Source organism: Salvelinus alpinus, chromosome 18, assembly GCF_045679555.1.
Source record: "Salvelinus alpinus chromosome 18, SLU_Salpinus.1, whole genome shotgun sequence".
NCBI lineage: Eukaryota > Metazoa > Chordata > Actinopteri > Salmoniformes > Salmonidae > Salvelinus > Salvelinus alpinus.
In genome coordinates this window covers 46,685,726-46,706,161 of record NC_092103.1, presented here as the reverse complement: position 1 = coordinate 46,706,161, position 20,436 = coordinate 46,685,726, and the positions used below count along the sequence as shown (strand labels likewise).

Genomic DNA, 20,436 nt, shown 5'->3' with positions numbered 1-20,436 from the left:
AGAGGAAGGCATTGATGCTATGGACTGGCCCGCCCGTTCCCCAGACCTGAATCCAATTGAGCACATCTGGGACATCATGTCTCGCTCCATCCACCAACGCCACGTTGCACCACAGACTGTCCAGGAGTTGGCGGATGCTTTAGTCCAGGTCTGGGAGGAGATCCCTCAGGAGACCATCCGCCACCTCATCAGGAGCATGCCCAGGCATTGTAGGGAGGTCATACAGGCACGTGGAGGCCACACACACTACTGAGCCTCATTTTGACTTGTTTTAAGGACATAACATCAAAGTTGGATCAGCCTGTAGTGTGGTTTTCCACTTTAATTTTGAGTGTGACTCCAAATCCAGACCTCCATGGGTTGATAAATTTGATTTCCATTGATAATTTTTGTGTGATTTTGCTGTCAGCACATTCAACGATGTAAAGAAAAAAGTATTTAATAAGAATATTTCATTCATTCAGATCTAGGATGTGTTATTTTAGTGTTCCCTTAATTTTTTTGAGCAGTGTATATACTGTACACACACACACACACACACATACACACACACACACACACACACACACGCACACGCACACGCACACGCACACGCACACACACACACACACACACACACACACACACACACACACACACACACACACACACACACACACACACACACACACACACACACACACACACACACACACACACACACACACACACACACACAGTCTTCTACAGCTAACCTTGTGGGGACATACAATTCAGTCCCATTCAAAATCCTATTTTCCCTAACCCCTAAACCTAAACCTAATCCTAACCCGTACTCTTATCCTAACCCTAACCATAACCTTAACCCTAACCCTAACCCTAACCCTAACCCTAACCCTAACCCAAAAACCTAAACTTTATCCTAACCCTAAACCTAACCCTAGCTCATAACCATAACCCTAAAACTAACCAAAGCTCCTAACCTTAATATTTAACTTAATTCTAACCCTAACAGTAATTCTAACCTTAACCCTAAACCCCCTAGAAATAGCATTTGACCTTGTGGGGACTAACAAAATGTCCCCAGCTGGTCAACTTTTTGTTCGTTTACTATTCTTGTAGGGACTTCTGGTCCCCACAAGTATAGTTAAACACGTCCACACCCGCACACACACACACACACACACACACACACACACACACACACACACACACACACACACACACACACACACACACACACACACACACACACACACACACACACACACACACACACACACACACACACACACACACACACACACGCAGTATATACAGTTGAAGTCGGATGTGATGGTCTGGGGTTGGTGGTCATCAAGTGGGAGATACGTACAGGGTAAAAGGGATCTTGAAGAAGGAAGGCTATCACTCCAAGGCAGCGGCTACTCTTCCTGGGGTTTATTATGGATCCCCATTAGTTCCTGCCAAGGCGGCGACTACTCTTCCTGGGGTTTATTATGGATCCCCATTAGTTCCTGCCAAGGCAGCGGCTACTCTTCCTGGGGTTTATTATGGATCCCCATTAGTTCCTGCCAAGGCGGCGACTACTCTTCCTGGGGTTTATTATGGATCCCCATTAGTTCCTGCCAAGGCGGCGGCTACTCTTCCTGGGGTTTATTATGGATCCCCATTAGTTCCTGCCAAGGCAGCGGCTACTCTTCCTGGGGTTTATTATGGATCCCCATTAGTTCCTGCCAAGGCAACGGCTACTCTTCCTGGGGTTTATTATGGATCCCCATTAGTTCCTGCCAAGGCAGCAGCTACTCTTCCTGGGGTTCAAAACACATTAAGACACTTACATTATATATAAAACAAAAGATAAAACACTACATCATATAACATTATTACACCGCTACATATCTACAATACAACATGTATAATACCATCATACAACAATATCACAATATACACATATGCATGTGTCTGTACCTTGGTGTGTGTCTCTTCACAGTCCCCGTTGTTCCATAAGGTGTATTTTTACCTGTTTTTTAAAATCTGATTCTACTGCTTGCATCAGTTACCTGATGTGGAATAGAGTATATTTTGCCAGAAGCGCTGTGGAACATCCAGGTGCTCTTTTGCGAACTTCAGACATGCAGCAATGTTTTTTTTGGACAGCAGTGGCTTCTTCCATGGTGTCCTCTCATGAACACAATTGTTGTTTAGTATTTTACGTATCGTAGACTCGTCAACAGAGATGTTAGCATGTTCCAGAGATTTCTGTAAGTCTTTAGCTGACACGCTAGGATTCTTCTTAACCTGATTGAGCATTCTGCACTGTGCTCTTGCAGTCATCTTTGCAGGACGGCCACTCCTAGGGAGAGTAGCAACAGTGCTGAACTTTCTCCATTTATAGACAATTTGTCTTACCGTGGACTGATAAACATCAAAGCTTTTAGAGATACTTTTGTAACCCTTTCCAGCTGTGTGCAAGTCAACAATTCTTAATCTTGGGTCTTCTGAGATCTCTTTGTTTGAGGCATGGTTCACATCAGACAATGCTTCTTGTGAATAGCAAACTCAAATTCTGTGAGTGTTTATGGGGCAGGGCAGCTCTAACCAACATCTCCAATCTCGTCTCATTGATTGGACTCCAGGTTAGCTGACTCCTGACTCCAATTTGCTTTTGGAGAAGTCATTAGCCTTGGGGTTCACATACTTTTCCAAACTACACTGTGAATGTTTAAATTATATATTCAATATAGACAAGAAAAATACAATAATGTGTGTGTTATTAGTTTAAGCACACTGTGTTTGTCTATTGTTGTGACTTAGATGAAGATCAGATCAAATTTGAAGACCAATTTATGCAGAAATCCAGGTGATTTCAAAGAGTTCACATACTTTTTCTTGCCACTCTACATATGAGATGAGTAATGCAAGATATGTAAACATTATTAAAGTGGCATTATTAAAGTGACCAGTGATCCATTTATTAAAATGGCCAATGATCTTGAGTCTGTATGGAGGCAGCAGCCTCTCTGTGTTTAGTGATGGCTGTTTAACAGTCTGATGGCCTTCTATCCACGGCCATCTATCCACGGTTTCTGGTTAGGGTAGGTTTTAATAGTCACAGTGGGTACAACATCTTATAAAATCACTCACCGAAATAGCATAGAAATCGATGTTATTCTCTGAGTATGCCCGGAACATTTACCAGTCTGCGTGATCTGTTCTGGACGTGGGGATTGTGAAGAGACCTCTGGTGTCATGTCTTGTGGGGTTTGCATGGATGTCCGAGTAAATTCAGCTCGGTAAATTCATCTTGTCAACACCTCTTATAAAAACAAGTAGTGATGAAGTCAATCTCTCTTCCACTTTGAGCCATGAGAGATTGACATGCATGTCATTAATGTGTGTACTTTTAAGGGCCAGACCATTAACCATTCCTCAACCTGTGACCAGAAACAAGCTACATAGGGTCAATACTAGAATAAATGATCTATTTATTCTGTTTCTTCGCAACATGTCTTGGCATGTTGTTAGTAAAGGGGCCTAAACAGCTACCCTGGGGAATTCCTGATTCTAACTGGGTTATAATTGAGAGTCTTCCATTAACCCTTTCATGCGTGAGTTCCAAATATCTCTAACGGTCGCCCCAGCGTGAGTTTTTTTATGCACGTGATATTAGAACGTTCTCTCCATTCCAGAATGTGTTTGTTATGTAACAGTACATTTCATCCGCGCTGCCCTCAAACAAAAGCACGCAGCCTGTTTTTATTTGTCAATTTTAAATTATTTCTAACAAGTTTTTTATTTTCTAATAACAGTTTGAAATTAGGTGTGTTCCGCCTCATTCATTCACATAAAAGTAGTCATTTTTACTTTTGCGGACCAATTAATTTTTTTGACATTTCTGACCCGGACAAAATTCCCCAAACACTTCTCAATTGTTTGTGCAGGACATTTACTCATCTGCCGTCCTGCATACACGTGTTCATATTATTCCACCTGTCGCCTGCATCGAAATCAAAGTTGTTTTCGTTACCAATAATACCTTTGGAAATGTGTGCGTTTCTATCAAAGTGCCTTATTACGTTATAATAGTTTCTGCATGTCGTGTTATGTCGTTTCTACTGTAGCATCATGTTTTTGTGTATATTCCTTATAACCGCGGACACGCGATGTAACGTTACTCATTTCATAACATTTATGGTGTTATACTCAATGCTTAGGTAGCTAGCTACATTCTCCTATTAGCTCTGGAAAACAATGCTAATTGCGTCAGGGAAGTATTAGCATGTGTTGTATTTTGAAGCTACCCTGGCCTTATGACTCCCAAGTGGCACAGCGTCTCAGTGCTAGAGGCGTCACTCCAGACACCCATCTTCAAATCAAGACTGCGTTTCTATCAAAGTAAGTGCCTAATTACGTTATTGTGTCGTGTTATACCGTTTCTACTATAGCTCACTGTGTGAATGGAGCATAATATATTTGTATATATTCCTTATAACCGCGGACACGCGAGGTAACGTTACTCGCCTTTTATGGTGTTATATTCAATCGTGCTTATGTAGCTAGTTACATTATTCTATTAGTTCTGTAAAACAATGCTAAATGCGTCAGAAGTATTGGCATGTTGTATTTTGACGCTACCCTGGAAAAATTGAAAAATATCTTATACCACTTGGTCGTTTTCTGAGTGCATTCCACAAAGCTGTTTATCATCCACTGCCCCCATTTTGAGGTAATAGTCAAGCACGCAGTCTGGTTTCATGTTTCTCTGTCTGGTTTGTTTCTCTCTCCCGTCAGGTGGTCCACCTTCCCTGTGGCCGACATGGTTGCTGTATGGACAGTGGAGAGGACATGGACGTCTCGTTTGTCATGCCACTTTACTGCCAGCTGTTAACATTTCTTATTTTGTATAACGGGTCATTTAGGATGGTAGTAGCGTTGATGAAATGCAGTCATAGCAGCAGAACTAGAAAGCAGTCTTTACTGTCACCAGGAATGTATACATTTCACTAATTGTGGTTGTCCCCCACTCCTGGCTCTCTCTTATCCTGTAGCTCCAAGGCATAGCGATTAGTCTCTACTATGTCTCCCACCAGCTCCTCTGTCAGAAACAACTTGAAGCACTCTGCCTCAGTTGGAAATGGCAAGGGGCGTTGCACTCCAGACTGGGACTCATCAAAGCAAACACCAGGGCCAGGAGGGGTGAAACAGCAGGGCCAGGAGGGGTGAAATGACTGGTGGCCTTCCAGCTACCACAGAACTCCTGTACTTCATCCACTGTTGGTATGCCTCCATCACCACCAGCATCTTCAAAGGGAACTGGGACTTTGTCAGTGGACAAGGGAAATTCAGATTCAGGGTTCTCAATGGCTACAAGGTTGGGGGGCAGCTCCTCACTGTCACTGTCAGAATCTGATTCCTGACTTTCAGACTCATTGTCAGAATTTATATAAATCTCCAGAATTTCCACATTTGTTTGTTGTCTCCTTTTGAAAGACATTGCTAATGCTTCAGCTCATCTCACTAGCTACATACATAAACAACAACACTGAATGGTTTAGAGTGAGAGGGTACGTGGTTGACTGCCGGCACGCGCCACTTGTATCAATAAATCACTATCAGAAAATGTTTTGTGTGGCAATTATTTGTGTATTTACGGTTTTATTCACATGTTTTCAAATCTAGGTGACAAATCATGCATTCCGATTCTTGCACAGATTGTAATGGGCACATATTATGTGTGTAAAATACTTTTTTGAAGGTTGTACTGATTATGATGAGCTAAGCTAATTCCAGCTGTGTAGTCATGTTTGTTGACGTTCAATGCATTCTGGGTTCACGTAATCGTCTGTTTGACCAAAGATGTTATAACAAAATGAGGTGAGTAAGAGTTCACTCGTTTTTTGAGGACTTCCGGAAATGAATGGTGGGATGTGAACGACGGTAGACGACACACCCCTTCAACATGCATACTATAAACAGACCAAACTCATCTCGTCTTCTCTTATTATCTTCGGTTTCTGTGAGAGAAAAAAATGCATGGCTGCGCGCTGAAACTAATCGTCGGATTACTTTCGATTTCTAAAAAGTGCTTTACCTAATTATTTCGATCAATGGTGTGCTCACCCGTGATGTGATTAATTATACATAGTAATTGCTATTAGCTAATTCATATTGTAGTTTATGTCAGCCGAGAGTTAGAAAATATGACTGCTTGTGTTGGGTCAATCTTTCCTCAGCGCTAGGACAAATGTAGCCTACATTTTTCCGGTTAGGATGATTGTGTTATGCTATATATTCTTCTGTGAATATCTGAACATTGAATCCAAAAATAAACTGCTCACATTCTGGACATAACTTTGTAAGGACTGTGTGTAAATAGTTTCTGAAAGTGTGGCCAGCTCAAACGCTGATTGTTGCGTCATTCGAAACTGGCCGTTCTAAACGAGCGTTCTAAATGAGTGTTCTAATCACACGGGTGTGATCGTACGCTTCAGGGACCACTGTAGAACGATCACACCCGTGTGATGGTACGTGTGAAAGGGTTAAAGAACACCCTCTGTGTTCTGTTAGACAAGTAACTCGTTATCCACATTATAGCAGGGGGTGTAAAGCTGTAACACATATGTTTTTCCAGCAGCAGACCGTGATCAATAATGTCAAAAGCTGAAGTCTCACAAAACAGCCCCCACAATAATTTTATCAGCAATTTCTCTCAGTCAATCATCAGTCATTTGTGTAAGTGCTGTGCTTGTTGAATGTCCTTGAATGTCGAATGTTGAATGTTCTACAAGCCTGCTGAAAGTCTGTTGTCAATTTGTTTACTAATGGTTGGTAACAGGCTGATTGGTCGACTATTTGAGCCAGTAAAGGGGGCTTTACAATAATTTGTTCACCTCTTCCACACTGACTTTGCGGAATTCAAAAGTACAATTCTTGTCTTTCATAATTTGGTCAGATATACTTGGATGTGTAGTGTCAGCGTTTGTTACTGGTATGTCATCCCTAAGTTTGCTAATCTTGCCAATGAAAAAAATAATTGAAGTAGTTGTCAATATCAGTGGGTTTTGTGATGAATGAGCCATCTGATTCAATGAATGATGGAGCTGAGTTTGCCTTTTTTCCCAAAATGTAATTTAAGGAGCTCCAAAGCTTTTAACTATCATTCTTTATATAATTTATTTTTGTTTCATAGTATAGTTTATTTTTATTTAGTTTAGTCACATGATTTCTTAATTTTCAGTACGTTTGCCAATCAGTTGGCCTGCCAGACTTATTTGCCATACCTTTTACCTCATCCCTCTCAACCGTAATAATTTTAAATTCCTCATGAATCCAAGGGGATTTAACATTTTTTACAGTCATTTTCTTAATGGGTGCAGTCTTATTAGTAACTGGAATAAGCAATTTCATAAATGTGTCAAGTGCAGCCTCTGTCTGCTCCTCATTACACACCACAGACCAGCAAATATTCCTTACATCATCAACATAGGAATCACTGCAAAGCTTCTTGTATGACCTCTTATACACTATATTAGGCCCAGCCTTTGGAACTTTGGTTTTCCTAGATATGGCTACGATATTGTGATCACTACATCCTATGGATTTGTAAACTGCTTTAAAGCAAATTTCTGCATCATTAGTAAAGATGTGATCAATACATGTTGATGATTTAATTCCTGTGCTGTTTGTAACTACCCTGGTAGGTTGACTGACAACCTGAACCAGGTTGCAGGCACTGGTTACAGTTTGAATTATTTTCTTGAGTGGGCAGCCTGATGAGAGCCAGTCAATATTTAAATCACCCAGAAAATATGCTTCTCTGTTTATATCACATACTGTACATTATCAAGCATTTCACACATATTACCCAAATACTGACTATTAGCACTTGTTGGTCTATAGCAGCTTCCCACCAGAATGGGCTTTAGGTGAGGCAGATGAACCTGTAGCCATATTACTTCAACAGTATTTAACATGAGATCCTCTCTAATCTTTACAGGAATGTGGTTCTGAATATAGACCGCAACACCACCTCTGTTGGCATTTCTGTCTTTTCAGTAGATGTTATAACCATGTATTGGGTTTCAACTCAGTTATTAGGAAAAAGGGGATACCTAGTCAGTTGTACAACTGAATGCATTCAACTGAAATGTGTCTTCCCACATTTAACACTACCCCTCTGATTCACAAAGCTGCTATTATCGACATCCACGTCATCGGCACCCGGGGGAAAACAGTGGGTTAACTGCCTTGTTCTGTACGACAGATTTTGTTTTGTACCTTATCAGCTCGGGGATTCGATCCAGCAACCTTTCAAGTTATCGGTCCAACGCTCATACCTGCCAAGCTACCTGGTGTTCCTATAACGTTTAGTAGGTTTATAAATTCCTCTCGTTACTAGATGTTACACCATCTCAGGCAGAGTGAGTTTGTTCGTTAGGCTTGAATGTTACCATTGCGTACTAAGTGCTGTGAGGGAAGTTTAAAATAAGCTGGAGCAGACTCAGCATTACCAAGAGAGGGAGGGGTGCTCTCCTCCTTAGAAACCAGACCAGAGCAGAGGGTTGTCACCAATTAACCACAGACCTCAGAGTGGGCTGGGAAATGATTGCACACAGATCGTCTATATACCGATGGATCCAAAAAAGCAGCCAGCAGCTTCATTTCCCCCCCATTCTGTGGGATGGCTCCCAAATGACCCCCTCCACCACCCTGCCCCTGCACAGGCAACCCATGCATTGGCCAATGTTCCAAACGGCACCCTATTCCCTATTGGCTCTGGTCAAAAGTAGTGCACTACAAGGGAATAGGGTGCCGTTTGAGATGCAGATATTTTTTTAGATGCTCCACATTCAACCCAAGCATGGGTCATGTGGTCTGGTTAGATGAGCTGTAAAAAGGCATTACCACTTCAAAACTGGACCCGGGACTTCTGCGCTGGGTTAGCCTGTCCTACTCAGTTGACGTAAGCCATTGCAGTTGTTGGTAGACTCATATAACCTTTCCTTCCAAAGTCTAAAGAATATGAAAATATGAACACACTAGTTAATAAATGAGACCATTTTTATTTTATTATTTGATGTACGTGAAATCGCAGTTATTCAAATTCTTTTGATTCTTGTTCAAACAGGAGAAGGGCAGGTTAGGTTACACAAACCCTCTTTTAGAGGATATCTGGGGAAAAAATGCACCCTGTCGTTACACAGTTATTGCAGAATGTTTTCAGAAGAGGTTTATTCTGTGATGGCCTGGCAGGTAGCGGCCATGGAAAGACGATGCTCCACTGGCAGAGTCTTCTGGTTAATTAAAAGTTGGTCTCTGGCCACGTTTATAGGCAGCATGGGTAAAAAGAACTTAGAGCTTCTGTGTCATTTTCAAGGTCACAAAGCAGCTGCATAGCTGTTTAGGAGAGGCTGGTTTACCGCTCAGCCCATAGTGGGCAGGGACGCACGCGGGCAGGGGAGCAAGCTGCACCCTTGGTCCTTGGCAAATTTAGGTTTGGCAGCAGCGGGTAGAAACCATCCTGACCTGTTATTAAAGAACCATCAGCTGAATGACAGAATAAAGGGATAACCCGACCAGCGGGTTTTTTTCTCTGGTCTCTCTGGTTTCAGCTGCTGCTGTCTTGAGAGGAAGGGATCAACGGCCTACGAATGGCTCCTTGATTTAACCAGTCAGGCATATCTGTATCAGGGTTAACCCTACATCTCACAGGCCAGCCGTATCTGTATCAGGGTTAGCCCTACATCTCACAGGCCAGCCGTATCTGTATCAGGGTTAACCCTACATCTCACAGGCCAGCCGTATCTGTATCAGGGTTAGCCCTACATCTCACAGGCCAGACGTATCTGTGTCAGGGTTAGCCCTACATCTCACAGGCCAGCCGTATCTGTGTCAGGGTTAACCCTACATCTCACAGGCCAGACGTATCTGTATCAGGGTTAGCCCTACATCTCACAGGCCAGCCGTATCTGTGTCAGGGTTAACCCTACATCTCACAGGCCAGACGTATCTGTATCAGGGTTAACCCTACATCTCACAGGCCAGACGTATCTGTATCAGGGTTAACCCTACATCTCACAGGCCAGACGTATCTGTATCAGGGCCTGGCTCCTGGAGGACAGACGTCAAGTAATCCAAGTGTTTAATTAAAGGATCGTTCTGCTCTGAAGTTACAGATTATAAAGATATGGGGAACATCTGCAGATGTGATATGAGTGCCCGCGCAGACAACCAACCAACCACGAGTCTTTGTGTGTGTGTGTGTGTGTGTGTGTGTGTGTGTGTGTGTGTGTGTGTGTGTGTGTGTGTGTGTGTGTGTGTGTGTGTGTGTGTGTGTGTGTGTGTGTGTGTGTGTGTGTGTGTGTGTGTGTGTGTGTGTGTGTGTGTGTGTGTGTGTGTGGGCATGTGGTTCATGCACACACAATTAATCATTAGGCAATTTATTCTGTGAGATAATTTCCATATACGGGATCACGTAGGCCTACATGCTTTTATACAGCTTAAATAGAAAGAGTGGAACAATCAGGGGGATTCTTCTTCTCCCGTTACTGCTTTCTGAATTGGTGATATGTAGACTACAGATCTTGGCTCCAGATATTTGGATTAAAGATCTAGTCTGACGCGAGGCTGTAACCGTGATGAAATACAGTGCATTCGGGAAAGTATTCAGACCCCTTGAGTTTTTCCACATTTTGTTACATTACAGCCTTATTATTTTAAATGGATTAAATCGTTTTTGTCCCCTCATCAATCTACACACAATACCCCATAATGACTCAATACTCCATAATGACACAATACCCCATAATGACTCAATACCCCATAATGACTCAATACCCCATAATGACACAATACCCCATAATGACACAATACCCCATAATGACTCAATACCCCATAATGACTCAATACCCCATAATGACTCAATACCCCATAATGACACAATACCCCATAATGACACAATACCCCATAATGACACAATACCCCATAATGACTCAATACCCCATAATGACTCAATACCCCATAATGACTCAATACCCCATAATGACACAATACCCCATAATGACACAATACCCCATAATGACACAATACCCCGTAATGACACAATACCCCATAATGACTCAATACCCCATAATGACACAATACCCCATAATGACTCAATACCCCATAATGACTCAATACCCCATAATGACTCAATACCCCATAATGACTCAATACCCCGTAATGACTCAATACCCCATAATGACACAATACCCCATAATGACTCAATACCCCATAACGACTCAATACCCTATAATGACACAATACCCCATAATGACTCAATACCCCATAATGACTCAATACCCCATAATGACTCAATACCCCATAATGACACAATACCCCATAATGACACAATACCCCATAATGACTCAATACCCCATAATGACACAATACCCCATAATGACTCAATACCCCATAATGACACAATACCCCATAATGACTCAATACCCCATAATGACACAATACCCCATAATGACTCAATACCCCATAATGACACAATACCCCATAATGACTCAATACCCCATAATGACACAATACCCCATAATGACACAATACCCCATAATGACTCAATACCCCATAATGACTCAATACCCCATAATGACTCAATACCCCGTAATGACTCAATACCCCATAATGACACAATACCCCATAATGACTCAATACCCCATAATGACTCAATACCCTATAATGACACAATACCCCATAATGACTCAATACCCCATAATGACTCAATACCCCATAATGACTCAATACCCCATAATGACACAATACCCCATAATGACACAATACCCCATAATGACTCAATACCCCATAATGACACAATACCCCATAATGACTCAATACCCCATAATGACACAATACCCCATAATGACTCAATACCCCATAATGACACAATACCCCATAATGACTCAATACCCCATAATAACACAATACCCCATAATGACTCAATACCCCATAATGACACAATACCCCATAATGACTCAATACCCCATAACGACTCAATACCCCATAATGACTCAATACCCTATAATGACACAATACCCCATAATGACTCAATACCCTATAATGACACAATACCCCATAATGACTCAATAACCCATAATGACTCAATACCCCATAATGACACGATACCCCATAATGACACAATACCCCATAATGACTCAATACCCCATAATGACACAATACCCCATAATGACACAATACCCCATAATGACTCAATACCCCGTAATGACTTAATACCCCATAATGACACAATACCCCATAATGACACAATACCCCATAATGACACAATACCCCATAATGACACAATACCCCATAATGACTCAATAACCCATAATGACACAATACCCCATAATGACACAATACCCCATAATGACACAATACCCCATAATGACACAATACCCCATAATGACTCAATACCCCATAATGACTCAATACCCCATAATGACACAATACCCCATAATGACTCAATACCCCATAATGACACAATACCCCATAATGACTCAATACCCCATAATGACACAATACCCCATAATGACTCAATACCCCATAATGACACAATACCCCATAATGACTCAATACCCCATAATAACACAATACCCCATAATGACACAATACCCCATAATGACTCAATACCCCATAACGACTCAATACCCCATAATGACTCAATACCCTATAATGACACAATACCCCATAATGACTCAATACCCTATAATGACACAATACCCCATAATGACTCAATAACCCATAATGACTCAATACCCCATAATGACACGATACCCCATAATGACACAATACCCCATAATGACTCAATACCCCATAATGACACAATACCCCATAATGACACAATACCCCATAATGACTCAATACCCCGTAATGACTTAATACCCCATAATGACACAATACCCCATAATGACACAATACCCCATAATGACACAATACCCCATAATGACACAATACCCCATAATGACTCAATAACCCATAATGACACAATACCCCATAATGACACAATACCCCATAATGACACAATACCCCATAATGACACAATACCCCATAATGACACAATAACACTATACCCCACTATACCCCACTATACCCCACAATAACACTATACCCCATAGCCAAAATGACACTATACCCTATAATGACACAATACTGTCAGGTTGGATGGGGAACGTCGCTGCGCAGCTATTTTCAGGTCTCTCCAGAGATATTTGACCGGGTTCAAGTCCGGGCTCTGGCTGGGACACTCAAGGACATTCAGAGACTTGTCCTGAAGCCACTTCTGCGTTGTCTTGGCTGTGTGCTTAGGGTCATTGTCCTGTTGGAAGGTGAACCTTCGCCCCAGTCTGAGGTCCTGAGCACTCTGGAGCACGTTTTCATCAAGGATCTCTCTGTACTTTGCTCTGTTCATCTTTCCCTCGATCCTGACTAGTCTCCCAGTCCCTGCCGCTGAAAAACATCCACACAGCATGATAGTGCCACCACTATGCTTCACCGTAAGGATGATGCAAGGTTTCCTCCAGACGTGATGCTTGGCATTTAGGGCAAAGAGTTCAATCTTGGTTTCATCAGACCATAGAATCTTGTTTCTCATGGTCTAGGAGTCCTTCAGGTGCCTTTTGGCGAACTCCAAGTGGGCTGTCATGTGCCTTTTTCTGAGGAGTGGCTTCTGTCTGGCCACTCTACCATAAATGTCTGATTGGTGGAGTGCTGCAGAGATTGTTGTCCTTCTGGAAGGTTCTGCCATCTCCACAGAGGAACTCTGAAGCTCTGTCAGAGTGACCATCGGGTTCTTGGTCACCTCCCTGACCAAGGCCGGGCGGCCAGCTCTAGGAAGAGTCTTGGTGATTCCAAACTTCTTCCATTTAAGACTAATGGAGGCCACTGTGTTCTTGGGACCTTCAATGCTGCAGACATGTTTTGACACCCTTCCCCAGATCTGTGCCTCGACACAATCCTGTCTCGGAGCTCCACGGACAATTCCTTGGACTTCCTGACTTGGTTTTTGCTCTGACATGCACTGTCAACTGTGAGACCTAATATATAGACAGGTGTGTGCCTTTCCAAATCAAGTCAAATCAATTGAATTTACCACAGGTAGATACCAATCAAGTTGTAGCAACACCTCACGCATGATCAATGGAAACAAGATGCACTTGTCTCATAGCAAAGGGTCTGAATACTTAAAACAAACAAAAAACTATTTTTGCTTTGCCTTTATGGGGTATAGTGTGTAGATTGATGAGGACATTTTTTAATTTATTCCATTTTAGAATAAAGCTGTAACGTAGAAAAAGTCAAGTGGTCTGAATACTTTTCAAAGTCACTGTTATTTATTGTTCACAGGGGAGGGTGGTGTGTTTTTGTTCCTGGTTTACTTTTGCAGGTTGTACTATATCTTGTCATTCTTCGATCTTAGCCACTTCTGCTTGCATGCAGCTCCCCTATATAAAGATGTTTTGACAAAACATTTATTTTTACTGCTCTAATTACATTGGTAACCAGTTTATAATAGCACATCATATTTTTTGTATGGATGCCATTTTACGGGCTATTGTGTTATTGTGTGTGTTTTTTCGCATTATTTGTAACTTAGTGTGTACATAATGTTTCTGCTAACCGTCTCGTATGACCGAAGACACCTTCTGGATATCAAGACAGCGATTAATCACCTCGTGCTGGACAAAGACTTTTTCTTTAACGAGTCGGACACGAAGGTCGGGGTGCCTTGTAAGGATCCGACGGCGAGTGGGTAATCCGCCTCTACCATCAGTCCTGTAAGCCAACGTGCAATCATGGAGAATAAACTGGATGAGCTCCGTTCAAGACTATCCTACCAACGGGACAAACTGTAATATCTCATGTTTCACTGAGTCGTGGCTGAACGACGACATGGATAACATACAGCTGGTGGGGTTTTCCGTTTATCGGCAAGATAGAACAGCTGCGTCCGATAAGACAAGGGGTGGTGGTCTGTGTGTATTTGTCATTAACAGCTGGTGCACAAAATATAAAATTAAGGAAGTCTCTAGGTTTTGCTCGCCTGAGGTAGAGTATCTCATGGTAAGCTGTACACCACACTACTTTCCAAGAGAGTTTTAATCTATATTTTTCCTAGCTGTCTATAGACCACCACAAACCGATTTACTAAGACTGCACTCAACGAGCTGTATCAGGCCATAAGCAAACAACAAAATGCTCATCCAGAAGCAGCACTCCTAGTGGTCGGAGACTTTAATGCAGGGAAACTTAAATCGTAGGTCTTGTCTCAGGACTCTCTTTATGTAGTGTTGTGTTGTCTCTCTTGTTGTGATGTGTGTTTTGACCTATATTTATATTGTATTTATTTATTTATTTTAATCCCAGGCCCCTGTCCTGGCAGGAGGCCTTTTGTCTTTTGGTAGGCCGTCATTGTAAATAAGAAACAAGCAAAAACTTAAGCAGGAAGTACCAGTGACTTGCTCAATATGGAAGTGGTCAGATGACGCAGATGCTAAGCTACAGGACTGATGACTGTTTTGCTAGCACAGACTGGAATATGTCCCGGGATTCTTTTGATGGCATTGAGGAGTACACCACCTCAGTCACTGACTTCATCAATAAGTGCATTGACGACGTAGTCCCCCCACAGTGACAGTATGTACATATCCTAACCAGAAGCCATGGATTACAGGCAACATACACACGGAGCTAAAGGGTAGAGCTGCAGCTTTCAAGGATCGAGACTCTAACCCGGACGCTTATAAGAAATCTCACTATGCCCTCCGACGAACCATCAAACAAGCAAAGCATCAATACAGGTGTCACGATCGTCGAAGTGAGGAGACCAAGGCGCAGCGTGATTAGAATACATCTTCCTTTTAATAAACGAAGAACACTTAACAAACTAACAAAATAACAAACGAAACGTGAGGCCAACGTAGTGCTCACAGGCAACTAAACATGGACAACTACCCACACAGACAGGTGGGAAAAGACAACCTAAGTATGGTTCTCAATCAGAGACAACGATAGACAGCTGCCTCTGATTGAGAACCACACCCGACCAAACACACAGAAATAGAAAACATAGAACACCAAACATAGAATGCCCACCCCAACTCACGCCCTGACCAAACCAAAATAGAGACATAAAAAGGATCTCTAAGGTCAGGGCGTGACAACAGGACTAAGATTGAATCCTACTACACCAGCTCCGACACTCGTCGGATGTGGCAGTGCTTGCAAACTATTACGGATCACAAAGGGAAGCACAGCCGCGAGCTGCCCAGAGACATGAGCCTACCAAACAAGCTAAATTACTTCTATGCTTGCATCGAGGCAAGCAACAATGAAGCATGCGTGAGAGCACCAGCTGTTCCGGACGACTGTGTGATCACGCTCTCCGTAGCCGATGTGAGTAAGACCTTTAAACAGGTCAACATTCACAACGCCGTAGGGCCAGACGGATTACCAGGACGTGTACTCCGAGCATGCGCTGACCAACTGGCAAGTTTCTTCACTGACATTTTCAACCTGTCCCTGACCGAGTCTGTAATACCAACATAGTCCCTGTGCCCAAGAACACCAAGGTAACCTGCCTAAATGACTACCAACCTGTAGCACGTACGTCTGTAGCCATGAAGAGCTTTGAAAGGCTGGTCATGGCTCACAACACCATTATCCCAGTGTGACGACCCTCCCACTCTGTCTGCCAAATTCTTTCTCTTTGCTCTTGTTTTCCTTAATAGTCGGTGGGCGGGGCTGGGAGGGTCGTCGGCGAAATGGGACACACCTGAGCTCAGGTGTCTCGATCCCTAGTCATAGACTGTTCTCTGTGCTCCTGCACGGCAAGCGATACCGGAGCGCCAAGTCTAGGTCCAAAAGGCTTCTTAACAGCTTCTACCCCCAAGCCATAAGACTCCTGAACATCTAATCAAATGGCCACCCAGACTATTTGCATCAAAGGTGCATCCATTTTATATATGAATACACAAGACCCGATAGGAATAGCTGATAGACAGTGGAGAGGCCAGGTGCATCCTTGTGCATGAAAGAACAGAGAAGACATGAGACACGAGGCTCAAAAATCACCCCTATAGATCTTATTTAGGGAAAATAAAAATATCCTCCCTAGACTAGCCTACAACACTATTATGCAATTAATAATTGTACTATTGTTTTCCAGTGAGTACAAAATTCTACTCTATGCTGCAGTCAAAATGTCATTTGAATAATGACTCAAAAGCCCTATGATTTGAATGTTTAATTTGATAAGGACCAGTAGTGGGTCTACTCTGGACAGTTTATAAGGACCAGTAGTGGGTCTACTCTGGACAGTTGATAAGGATCAGTAGTGGGTCTACTCTGGACAGTTGATAAGGATCAGTAGTGGGTCTACTCTGGACAGTTGATAAGGATCAGTAGTGGGTCTACTCTGGACAGTTGATAAGGATCAGTAGTGGGTCTACTCTGGACAGTTGATAAGGATCAGTAGTGGGTCTACTCTGGACAGTTGATAAGGATCAGTAGTGGGTCTACTCTGGACAGTTTATAAGGATCGGTAGTGGGTCTACTCTGGACAGTTGATAAGGATCAGTAGTGGGTCTACTCTGGACAGTTGATAAGGATCAGTAGTGGGTCTACTCTGGACAGTTTATAAGGGTCAGTAGTGGGTCTACTCTGGACAGTTGATAAGGGTCAGTTGTGGGTCTACTCTGGACAGTTGATAAGGATCAGTAGTGGGTCTACTCTGGACAGTTGATAAGGATCAGTAGTGGGTCTACTCTGGACAGTTGATTAGGATCAGTAGTGGGTCTACTCTGGACAGTTGATAAGGATCAGTTGTGGGTCTACTCTGGACAGTTGATAAGGATCAGTAGTGGGTCTACTCTGGACAGTTTATAAGGATCAGTAGTGGGTCTACTCTGGACAGTTGATAAGGATCAGTAGTGGGTCTACTCTGGACAGTTGATAAGGATCAGTAGTGGGTCTACTCTGGACAGTTGATTAGGATCAGTAGTGGGTCTACTCTGGACAGTTGATAAGGATCAGTTGTGGGTCTACTCTGGAAAGTTGATAAGGATCAGTAGTGGGTCTACTCTGGACAGTTTATAAGGATCAGTAGTGGGTCTACTCTGGACAGTTGATAAGGATCAGTAGTGGGTCTACTCTGGACAGTTGATAAGGATCAGTAGTGGGTCTACTCTGGACAGTTGATAAGGATCAGTAGTGGGTCTACTCTGGACAGTTGATAAGGATCAGTAGTGGGTCTACTCTGGACAGTTGATAAGGATCAGTAGTGGGTCTACTCTGGACAGTTGATAAGGATCAGTAGTGGGTCTACTCTGGACAGTTTATAAGGATCAGTAGTGGGTCTACTCTGGACAGTTGATAAGAATCAGTAGTGGGTCTACTCTGGACAGTTGATAAGGATCAGTAGTGGGTCTACTCTGGACAGTTAATAAGGGACAGTAGTGGGTCTACTCTGGACAGTTGATAAGGATCAGTAGTGGGTCTACTCTGGACAGTTGATAAGGGTCAGTTGTGGGTCTACTCTGGACAGTTGATAAGGATCAGTAGTGGGTCTACTCTGGACAGTTGATAAGGATCAGTAGTGGGTCTACTCTGGACAGTTGATTAGGATCAGTAGTGGGTCTACTCTGGACAGTTGATAAGGATCAGTTGTGGGTCTACTCTGGACAGTTGATAAGGATCAGTAGTGGGTCTACTCTGGACAGTTTATAAGGATCAGTAGTGGGTTTACTCTGGACAGTTTATAAGGATCAGTAGTGGGTCTACTCTGGACAGGTTATAAGGATCAGTAGTGGGTCTACTCTGGACAGTTGATAAGGATCAGTAGTGGGTCTACTCTGGACAGTATATAAGGATCAGCTGTGGGTCTACTCTAGACAGTTGATAAGGATCAGTAGTGGGTCTACTCTGGACAGTTTATAAGGATCAGTAGTGGGTCTACTCTGGACAGTTTATAAGGATCAGTAGTGGGTCTACTCTGGACAGTTGATAAGGATCAGTAGTGGGTCTACTCTGGACAGTATATAAGGATCAGCTGTGGGTCTACTCTAGACAGTTGATAAGGATCAGTAGTGGGTCTACTCTGGACAGTTTATAAGGATCAGTAGTGGGTCTACTCTGGACAGTTTATAAGGATCAGTTGTGGGTTTACTCTGGACAGTTGATAAGGATCAGTAGTGGGTCTACTCTGGACAGTTGATAAGGATCAGTAGTGGGTCTACTCTGGACAGTTGATAAGGATCAGTAGTGGGTCTACTCTGGACAGTTGATAAGGATCAGTAGTGGGTCTACTCTGGACAGTTGATAAGGCTCCCGAGTGGCGCAGCAGTCTAAGGCACTGCATCTCAGTGCAAGAGATATCAATACAGTCCCTGGTTCTAATCCAGGCTGTATCACATCCAGCTGTGATTGGGAGTCCCATAAGGGCGGCGTACAATTGGCCCAGCGTTGTCCAGGTTTTTCCCCGGTAGCCCGTCATTGTAAATAAGAATTTGTTCTTAACTGACTTCCCAAGTTAAATAAAGGTTCAATTATAAAAAAAAAGTTGGAAGTCACGTAATGATATGTTGTTGTACCAACCATACCAACCATCCTTCAACTAGGACTCGAGGAAGCGTGCAGTTTATTAGGCTACAGATGAAATAAGTTACGATGAACTTCACAGGGTGGTGAAAGTACAGGGTGATGAACTTCACAGGGTGGTGAAAGTACAGGGTGGTGAAAGTACAGGGGGATGAACTTCACAGGGTGGTGAAAGTACAGGGTGGTGAAAGTACAGGGGGATGAACTTCACAGGGTTGTGAAAGTACAGGGTGGTGAAAGTACAGGGTGATGAACTTCACAGGGTTGTGAAAGTACAGGGTGATGAACTTCACAGGGTGGTGAAAGTACAGGGTGATGAACTTCACAGGGTGGTGAAAGTACAGGGTGGTGAAAGTACAGGGGGATGAACTTCACAGGGTGGTGAAAGTACAGGGTGATGAACTTCACAGGGTGGTGAAAGTGCACGGTTTGGGGCTCGTTGCAAAAAAAAATGAGTCTACCGTTTGATAAAACTGGTCCATAACAATCTGATCATGTATGCTATACCAGATATATCTGCAAGGCTGTTGGCTAGAGCACACCTGTCAGTACCAGAGGGGGCACATTTACGATGTGAAGGAAACCCATTTAACTTGTATTGTTTTATACGATACATGACAATTAAAAAAGCTAAAGGTATTTTTATGTGCCCTACATTTTTATCTGCAGCAAGTCAATTAGATGGAAACACAACTGATGGGATGGGAAAATCTGTCGCCTGATTGGATGGAAACCAAAGCTATAGACACCCTAAAGACTTGGGTCAGTGTCACTTTGATTATGCTGCACATCCTGGTTCACCAGCAGTCCCAAACATCT

The 20,436-nt window shown here is 42.8% G+C and overlaps 1 long non-coding RNA gene across 1 annotated transcript; it reads left to right on the top strand.

The window, feature by feature from the left end:
- Positions 1–4,239: 4,239 nt before the first annotated feature.
- On the top strand, positions 4,240–5,604 carry LOC139544417 (uncharacterized). The gene is made up of 2 exons (XR_011668869.1): positions 4,240–4,377; positions 4,774–5,604. It is a non-coding gene; the product is annotated as an uncharacterized lncRNA (long non-coding RNA).
- The last annotated feature ends 14,832 nt before the right edge of the window (positions 5,605–20,436 follow it).